A 10,849-nucleotide genomic window follows, 5' to 3' on the forward strand; every position below is an offset into this window, starting at 1 on the left:
TTGGGAGCAGTTTCGAGTCAATCGGTCCAAAGACCTGGAAGCTATTGAAAAAATCGGCCGAGGTTTTCATGAAAAATGAAGACTTTTCACTAAAATATTCACCAAAAATACAAATTCCACCGGAATCCAATGGGAACTGCTGTGTCTCGTTCAGCCAGTACATGACCACATTTGGCAGCAATTTCGAGTCAATCGGTCCAAAGACCTGGAAGCTATTGAAAAAATCGGCCAAAGTTTTCATGAAAAATGGCAACTTTTCACTAAAATATTCACCAAAAATACAAATTCCACCGGAATCCAATGGGAACTGCTGTGTCTCGTTCAGCCAGTATAGGACCACATTTGGGAGCGATTTCGAGTCAATCGGTCTAAACACCTGGAAGCTATTGAAAAAAACGGCCAAGGTTTTCATGAAAAATGGCAACTTTTCACTAAAATATTCACCAAAAATACAAATTCCACCGGAATCCAATGGGAACTGCTGTGTCTCGCTCAGACAGTACATGACCACATTTGGCAGCAATTTCGAGTCAATCGGTCCAAAGACCTGGAAGCTATTGAAAAAATCGGCCAACGTTTTCATGAAAAATGAAGAGTTTTCACTAAAATATTCACCAAAAATACAAATTCCACCGGAATCCAATGGGAACTGCTGTGTCTCGTTCAGCCAGTATAGGACCACATTTGGGAGCAGTTTCGAGTCAATCGGTCCAAAGACCTGGAAGCTATTGAAAAAATCGGCCAACGTTTTCATGAAAAATGAAGACTTTTCACTAAAATATTCACCAAAAATACAAATTCCACCAGAATCCAATGGGAACTGCTGTGTCTCATTCAGCCAGTATAGGACCACATTTGGCAGCAATTTCGAGTCAATCGGTCCAAAGACCTGGAAGCTATTGAAAAAATCGGCCAACGTTTTCATGAAAAATGGCAACTTTTCACTAAAATATTCACCAAAAATACAAATTCCACCGGAATCCAATGGGAACTGCTGTGTCTCGTTCAGCCAGTATAGGACCACATTTGGGAGCGATTTCGAGTCAATCGGTCCAAACACCTGGAAGCTATTGAAAAAAACGGCCAAGGTTTTCATGAAAAATGGCAACTTTTCACTAAAATATTCACCAAAAATACAAATTCCACCGGAATCCGATGGGGACTGCTGTGTCTCGCTCAGACAGTACATGACCACATTTGGCAGCAATTTCGAGTCAATCGGTCCAAAGACCTGGAAGCTATTGAAAAAATCGGCCAACATTCTCATGAAAAATGAAGACTTTTCACTAAAATATTCACCAAAAATACAAATTCCACCGGAATCCAATGGGAACTGCTGTGTCTCGCTCAGACAGTACATGACCACATTTGGGAGCAATTTCGAGTCAATCGGTCCAAAGACCTGGAAGCTATTGAAAAAATCGACTGAGGTTTTCATGAAAAATGAAGACTTTTCACTAAAATATTCACCAAAAATACAAATTCCACCGGAATCCAATGGGAACTGCTGTGTCTCGTTCAGCCAGTATAGGACCACATTTGGGAGCGATTTCGAGTCAATCGGTCCAAAGACCTGGAAGCTATTGAAAAAATCGGCCGAGGTTTTCATGAAAAATGGCAACTTTTCACTAAAATATTCACCAAAAATACAAATTCCACCCGAATCCAATGTGAACTGCTGTGTCTCGTTCAGCCAGTATAGGACCACATTTGGGAGCGATTTCGAGTCAATCGGTCCAAAGACCTGGAAGCTATTGAAAAAATCGGCCAAGGTTTTCATGAAAAATGGCAACTTTTCACTAAAATATTCACCAAAAATACAAATTCCACCGGAATCCAATGGGAACTGCTGTGTCTCGTTCAGCCAGTATAGGACCACATTTGGGAGCAGTTTCGAGTCAATCGGTCCAAAGACCTGGAAGCTATTGAAAAAATCGGCCGAGGTTTTCATGAAAAATGAAGACTTTTCACTAAAATATTCACCAAAAATACAAATTCCACCGGAATCCAATGGGAACTGCTGTGTCTCGTTCAGCCAGTACATGACCACATTTGGCAGCAATTTCGAGTCAATCGGTCCAAAGACCTGGAAGCTATTGAAAAAATCGGCCAACGTTTTCATGAAAAATGGCAACTTTTCACTAAAATATTCACCAAAAATACAAATTCCACCGGAATCCAATGGGAACTGCTGTGTCTCGTTCAGCCAGTATAGGACCACATTTGGAAGCGATTTCGAGTCAATCGGTCCAAAGACCTGGAAGCTATTGAAAAAATCGGCCGAGGTTTTCATGAAAAATGGCAACTTTTCACTAAAATATTCACCAAAAATACAAATTCCACCCGAATCCAATGTGAACTGCTGTGTCTCGTTCAGCCAGTATAGGACCACATTTGGGAGCGATTTCGAGTCAATCGGTCCAAAGACCTGGAAGCTATTGAAAAAATCGGCCAAGGTTTTCATGAAAAATGGCAACTTTTCACTAAAATATTCACCAAAAATACAAATTCCACCGGAATCCAATGGGAACTGCTGTGTCTCGCTCAGACAGTACATGACCACATTTGGCAGCAATTTCGAGTCAATCGGTCCAAAGACCTGGAAGCTATTGAAAAAATCGGCCAACGTTTTCATGAAAAATGAAGAGTTTTCACTAAAATATTCACCAAAAATACAAATTCCACCGGAATCCAATGGGAACTGCTGTGTCTCGTTCAGCCAGTATAGGACCACATTTGGGAGCAGTTTCGAGTCAATCGGTCCAAAGAACTGGAAGCTATTGAAAAAATCGGCCAACGTGTTCATGAAAAATGAAGACTTTTCACTAAAATATTCACCAAAAATACAAATTCCACCAGAATCCAATGGGAACTGCTGTGTCTCATTCAGCCAGTATAGGACCACATTTGGCAGCAATTTCGAGTCAATCGGTCCAAAGACCTGGAAGCTATTGAAAAAATCGGCCAACGTTTTCATGAAAAATGGCAACTTTTCACTAAAATATTCACCAAAAATACAAATTCCACCCGAATCCAATGGGAACTGCTGTGTCTCGTTCAGCCAGTATAGGACCACATTTGGGAGCGATTTCGAGTCAATCGGTCCAAACACCTGGAAGCTATTGAAAAAAACGGCCAAGGTTTTCATGAAAAATGGCAACTTTTCACTAAAATATTCACCAAAAATACAAATTCCACCGGAATCCAATGGGAACTGCTGTGTCTCGCTCAGACAGTACATGACCACATTTGGCAGCAATTTCGAGTCAATCGGTCCAAAGACCTGGAAGCTATTGAAAAAATCGGCCAACATTCTCATGAAAAATGAAGACTTTTCACTAAAATATTCACCAAAAATACAAATTCCACCGGAATCCAATGGGAACTGCTGTGTCTCGCTCAGACAGTACATGACCACATTTGGCAGCAATTTCGAGTCAATCGGTCCAAAGACCTGGAAGCTATTGAAAAAATCGGCCAACGTTTTCATGAAAAATGAAGAGTTTTCACTAAAATATTCACCAAAAATACAAATTCCACCGGAATCCAATGGGAACTGCTGTGTCTCGTTTAGCCAGTATAGGACCACATTTGGGAGCAGTTTCGAGTCAATCGGTCCAAAGACCTGGAAGCTATTGAAAAAATCGGCCAACGTGTTCATGAAAAATGAAGACTTTTCACTAAAATATTCACCAAAAATACAAATTCCACCAGAATCCAATGGGAACTGCTGTGTCTCATTCAGCCAGTATAGGACCACATTTGGCAGCAATTTCGAGTCAATCGGTCCAAAGACCTGGAAGCTATTGAAAAAATCGGCCAACGTTTTCATGAAAAATGGCAACTTTTCACTAAAATATTCACCAAAAATACAAATTCCACCCGAATCCAATGGGAACTGCTGTGTCTCGTTCAGCCAGTATAGGACCACATTTGGGAGCGATTTCGAGTCAATCGGTCCAAACACCTGGAAGCTATTGAAAAAAACGGCCAAGGTTTTCATGAAAAATGGCAACTTTTCACTAAAATATTCACCAAAAATACAAATTCCACCGGAATCCAATGGGAACTGCTGTGTCTCGCTCAGACAGTACATGACCACATTTGGCAGCAATTTCGAGTCAATCGGTCCAAAGACCTGGAAGCTATTGAAAAAATCGGCCAACATTCTCATGAAAAATGAAGACTTTTCACTAAAATATTCACCAAAAATACAAATTCCACCGGAATCCAATGGGAACTGCTGTGTCTCGCTCAGACAGTACATGACCACATTTGGGAGCAATTTCGAGTCAATCGGTCCAAAGACCTGGAAGCTATTGAAAAAATCGACTGAGGTTTTCATGAAAAATGAAGACTTTTCACTAAAATATTCACCAAAAATACAAATTCCACCGGAATCCAATGGGAACTGCTGTGTCTCGTTCAGACAGTACATGACCACATTTGGCAGCAATTTCGAGTCAATCGGTCCAAAGACCTGAAAGCTATTGAAAAAATCGGCCAACGTTCTCATGAAAAATGAAGACTTTTCACTAAAATATTCACCAAAAATACAAATTCCACCGGAATCCAATGGGAACTGCTGTGTCTCGTTCAGCCAGTATAGGACCACATTTGGGAGCGATTTCGAGTCAATCGGTCCAAAGACCTGGAAGCTATTGAAAAAATCGGCCAACGTTTTCATGAAAAATGGCAACTTTTCACTAAAATATTCACCAAAAATACAAATTCCACCCGAATCCAATGGGAACTGCTGTGTCTCGCTCACACAGTACATGACCACATTTGGGAGCAATTTCGAGTCAATCGGTCCAAAGACCTGGAAGCTATTGAAAAAATCGACTGAGGTTTTCATGAAAAATGGTGACTTTTCACTAAAATATTCACCAAAAATACAAATTCCACCGGAATCCAATGGGAACTGCTGTGTCTCGTTCAGCCAGTATAGGACCACATTTGGGAGCGATTTCGACTCAATCGGTCCAAAGACCTGGAAGCTATTGAAAAAATCGGCGAACGTTCTCATGAAAAATGAAGACTTTTCACTAAAATATTCACCAAAAATACAAATTCCACCGGAATCCAATGGGAACTGCTGTGTCTCGTTCAGCCAGTATAGGACCACATTTGGGAGCGGTTTCGAGTCAATCGGTCCAAAGACCTGGAAGCTATTGAAAAAATCGGCCGAGGTTTTCATGAAAAATGGCAACTTTTCACTAAAATATTCACCAAAAATAGAAATTCCACCCGAATCCAATGGGAACTGCTGTGTCTTGTTCAGCCAGTACATGACCACATTTGGGAGCGATTTCGAGTCAATCGGTCGAAAGACCTGGAAGCTATTGAAAAAATCGGCTGAGGTTTTCATGAAATATGAAGACCTTTCACTAAAATATTCACCAAAAATACAAATTCCACCGGAATCCAATGGGAACTGCTGTGTCTCATTCAGCCAGTATAGGACCACATTTGGGAGCGATTTCGAGTCAATCGGTCCAAAGACCTGGAAGCCATTGAAAAAATCGGCCAACATTTTCATGAAAAATGAAGACTTTTGACTAAAATATTCACCAAAAATACAAATTCCACCCGAATCAAATGGGAACTACTGTGTCTCGTTCAGCCAGTACATGACCACATTTGGGAGCGATTTCAAGTCAATCGGTCGAAAGACCTGGAAGCTATTGAAAAAATCGGCCAACGTTTTCATGAAAAATGAAGACTTTTCACTAAAATATTCACCAAAAATACAAATTCCACCGGAATCCAATGGGAACTGCTGTGTCTCGTTCAGCCAGTATAGGACCACATTTGGGAGCGATTTCGAGTCAATCGGTACAAAGACCTGGAAGCTATTGAAAAAATCGGCGAACGTTTTCATGAAAAATGAAGGCTTTTCACTAGAATATTCACCAAAAATACAAATTCCACCGGAATCCAATGGGAACTGCTGTGTCTCGTTCAGCCAGTATAGGACCACATTTGGGAGCGATTTCGAGTCAATCGGTACAAAGACCTGGAAGCTATTGAAAAAATCGGCGAACGTTTTCATGAAAAATGAAGACTTTTCACTAGAATATTCACCAAAAATACAAATTCCACCGGAATCCAAAGGGAACTGCTGTGTCTCGTTCAGCCAGTATAGGACCACATTTGGGAGCGATTTCGAGTCAATCGGTCCAAAGACCTGGAAGCTATTGAAAAAATCGGCCAACGTTTTCATGAAAAATGGCGACTTTTCACTAAAATATTCACCAAAAATACAAATTCCACCCGAATCCAATGGGAACTGCTGTGTCTCGTTCAGCCAGTATAGGACCACATTTGGGAGCGATTTCGAGTCAATCGGTCCAAAGACCTGGAAGCTATTGAAAAAATCGGCCAACGTTTTCATGAAAAATGAAGAGTTTTCACTAAAATATTCACCAAAAACACAAATTCCACCGGAATCCAATGGGAACTGCTGTGTCTCGTTCAGCCAGTACATGACCACATTTGGGAACAGTTTCGAGTGAATCGGTCCAAAGACCTGGAAGCTATTGAAAAAATCGGCTGAGGTTTTCATGAAAAATGAAGACTTTTCACTAAAATATTCACCAAAAATACAAATTCCACCGGAATCCAATGGGAAAATCGGCTGAGGTTTTCATGAAAAATGAAGACCTTTCACTAAAATATTCACCAAAAATACAAATTCCACCGGAATCCAATGGGAACTGCTGTGTCTCGTTCAGCCAGTATAGGACCACATTTGGGAGCGATTTCGACTCAATCGGTCCAAAGACCTGGAAGCTATTGAAAAAATCGGCGAACGTTCTCATGAAAAATGAAGACTTTTCACTAAAATATTCACCAAAAATACAAATTCCACCGGAATCCAATGGGAACTGCTGTGTCTCGTTCAGCCAGTATAGGACCACATTTGGGAGCGGTTTCGAGTCAATCAGTCCAAAGACCTGGAAGCTATTGAAAAAATCGGCCGAGGTTTTCATGAAAAATGGCAACTTTTCACTAAAATATTCACCAAAAATAGAAATTCCACCCGAATCCAATGGGAACTGCTGTGTCTTGTTCAGCCAGTACATGACCACATTTGGGAGCGATTTCGAGTCAATCGGTCGAAAGACCTGGAAGCTATTGAAAAAATCGGCTGAGGTTTTCATGAAATATGAAGACCTTTCACTAAAATATTCACCAAAAATACAAATTCCACCGGAATCCAATGGGAACTGCTGTGTCTCATTCAGCCAGTATAGGACCACATTTGGGAGCGATTTCGAGTCAATCGGTCCAAAGACCTGGAAGCCATTGAAAAAATCGGCCAACATTTTCATGAAAAATGAAGACTTTTGACTAAAATATTCACCAAAAATACAAATTCCACCCGAATCAAATGGGAACTACTGTGTCTCGTTCAGCCAGTACATGACCACATTTGGGAGCGATTTCAAGTCAATCGGTCGAAAGACCTGGAAGCTATTGAAAAAATCGGCCAACGTTTTCATGAAAAATGAAGACTTTTCACTAAAATATTCACCAAAAATACAAATTCCACCGGAATCCAATGGGAACTGCTGTGTCTCGTTCAGCCAGTATAGGACCACATTTGGGAGCGATTTCGAGTCAATCGGTACAAAGACCTGGAAGCTATTGAAAAAATCGGCGAACGTTTTCATGAAAAATGAAGGCTTTTCACTAGAATATTCACCAAAAATACAAATTCCACCGGAATCCAATGGGAACTGCTGTGTCTCGTTCAGCCAGTATAGGACCACATTTGGGAGCGATTTCGAGTCAATCGGTACAAAGACCTGGAAGCTATTGAAAAAATCGGCGAACGTTTTCATGAAAAATGAAGACTTTTCACTAGAATATTCACCAAAAATACAAATTCCACCGGAATCCAAAGGGAACTGCTGTGTCTCGTTCAGCCAGTATAGGACCACATTTGGGAGCGATTTCGAGTCAATCGGTCCAAAGACCTGGAAGCTATTGAAAAAATCGGCCAACGTTTTCATGAAAAATGGCGACTTTTCACTAAAATATTCACCAAAAATACAAATTCCACCCGAATCCAATGGGAACTGCTGTGTCTCGTTCAGCCAGTATAGGACCACATTTGGGAGCGATTTCGAGTCAATCGGTCCAAAGACCTGGAAGCTATTGAAAAAATCGGCCAACGTTTTCATGAAAAATGAAGAGTTTTCACTAAAATATTCACCAAAAACACAAATTCCACCGGAATCCAATGGGAACTGCTGTGTCTCGTTCAGCCAGTACATGACCACATTTGGGAACAGTTTCGAGTGAATCGGTCCAAAGACCTGGAAGCTATTGAAAAAATCGGCTGAGGTTTTCATGAAAAATGAAGACTTTTCACTAAAATATTCACCAAAAATACAAATTCCACCGGAATCCAATGGGAAAATCGGCTGAGGTTTTCATGAAAAATGAAGACCTTTCACTAAAATATTCACCAAAAATACAAATTCCACCGGAATCCAATGGGAACTGCTGTGTCTCGTTCCGCCAGAATAGGACCACATTTGGGAGCGATTTCGAGTCAATCGGTCCAAAGACCTGGAAGCCATTGAAAAAATCGGCCAACATTTTCATGAAAAATGAAGACTTTTGACTAAAATATTCACCAAAAATACAAATTCCACCCGAATCAAATGGGAACTACTGTGTCTCTTTCAGCCAGTACATGACCACATTTGGGAGCGATTTCAAGTCAATCGGTCGAAAGACCTGGAAGCTATTGAAAAAATCGGCCAACGTTTTCATGAAAAATGAAGAGTTTTCACTAAAATATTCACCAAAAATACAAATTCCACCGGAATCCAATGGGAACTGCTGTGTCTCGTTCAGCCAGTATAGGACCACATTTGGGAGCGATTTCGAGTCAATCGGTACAAAGACCTGGAAGCTATTGAAAAAATCGGCGAACGTTTTCATGAAAAATGAAGGCTTTTCACTAGAATATTCACCAAAAATACAAATTCCACCGGAATCCAATGGGAACTGCTGTGTCTCGTTCAACCAGTATAGGACCACATTTGGGAGCGATTTCGAGTCAATCGGTACAAAGACCTGGAAGCTATTGAAAAAATCGGCGAACGTTTTCATGAAAAATGAAGACTTTTCACTAGAATATTCACCAAAAATACAAATTCCACCGGAATCCAAAGGGAACTGCTGTGTCTCGTTCAGCCAGTATAGGACCACATTTGGGAGCGATTTCGAGTCAATCGGTCCAAAGACCTGGAAGCTATTGAAAAAATAGGCCAACGTTTTCATGAAAAATGGCGACTTTTCACTAAAATATTCACCAAAAATACAAATTCCACCCGAATCCAATGGGAACTGCTGTGTCTCGTTCAGCCAGTACATGACCACATTTGGGAACAGTTTCGAGTGAATCGGTCCAAAGACCTGGAAGCTATTGAAAAAATCGGCTGAGGTTTTCATGAAAAATGAAGACTTTTCACTAAAATATTCACCAAAAATACAAATTCCACCGGAATCCAATGGGAAAATCGGCTGAGGTTTTCATGAAAAATGAAGACCTTTCACTAAAATATTCACCAAAAATACAAATTCCACCGGAATCCAATGGGAACTGCTGTGTCTCGTTCAGCCAGTATAGGACCACATTTGGGAGTGATTTCGAGTCAATTGGTCCAAAGACCTGGAAGCTATTGAAAAAATCGGTCAACGTTTTCATGAAAAATGAAGACTTTTCACTAAAATATTCACCAAAAATACAAATTCCACCGGAATCCAATGGGAACTGCTGTGTCTCGTTCAGCCAGTATAGGACCACATTTGGGAGCGATTTCGAGTCAATCGGTCCAAAGACCTGGAAGCTATTGAAAAAATCGGCTGAGGTTTTCATGAAAAATGAAGACCTTTCACTAAAATATTCACCAAAAATACAAATTCCACCGGAATCCAATGGGACCTGCTGTGTCTCGTTCAGCCAGTATAGGACCACATTTGGGAGCGATTTCGAGTCAATCGGTCTAAAGACCTGGAAGCTATTGAAAAAATCGGCTGAGGTTTTCATGAAAAATGAAGACTTTTCACTAAAATATTCACCAAAAATACAAATTCCACCGGAATCCAATGGGAACTGCTGTGTCTCGTTCAGCCAGTATAGGACCAGATTTGGGAGCGATTTCGAGTCAATCGGTCCAAAGACCTGGAAGCTATAGAAAAAATCGGCCGAGGTTTTCATGAAAAATGGCAACTTTTCACTAAAATATTCACCAAAAATACAAATTCCACCGGAATCCAATGGGAACTGCTGTGTCTCGTTCAGCCAGTATAGGACCACATTTGGGAGCGATTTCGAGTCAATCGGTCCAAAGACCTGGAAGCTATTGAAAAAATCGGCCAACGTTTTCATGAAAAATGGCGACTTTTCACTAAAATATTCACCAAAAATACAAATTCCACCGGAATCCAATGGGAACTGCTGTGTCTCGTTCAGACAGTATAGGACCACATTTGGGAGCGATTTCAAGTCAATTGGTCCAAAGACCTGGAAGCTATTGAAAAAATCGTCCAACGTTTTCATGAAAAACGCCGACTTTTCTTTCAAATATTCACCAAAAATACAAATTCCACCGGAATCCAATGGGAACTGCTGTGTCTCGTTCAGCCAGTATAGGACCACATTTGGGAGCGATTTCAAGTCAATTGGTCCAAAGACCTGGAAGCTATTGAAAAAATCGGCTGAGGTTTTCATGAAAAATGAAGACCTTTCACTAAAATATTCACCAAAAATACAAATTTCACCAGAATTCAATGGAAACTGCTGTGTCTCGTTCAGCCAGTATAG

Source organism: Pagrus major, chromosome 6 (assembly GCF_040436345.1).
Source record: "Pagrus major chromosome 6, Pma_NU_1.0".
NCBI lineage: Eukaryota > Metazoa > Chordata > Actinopteri > Spariformes > Sparidae > Pagrus > Pagrus major.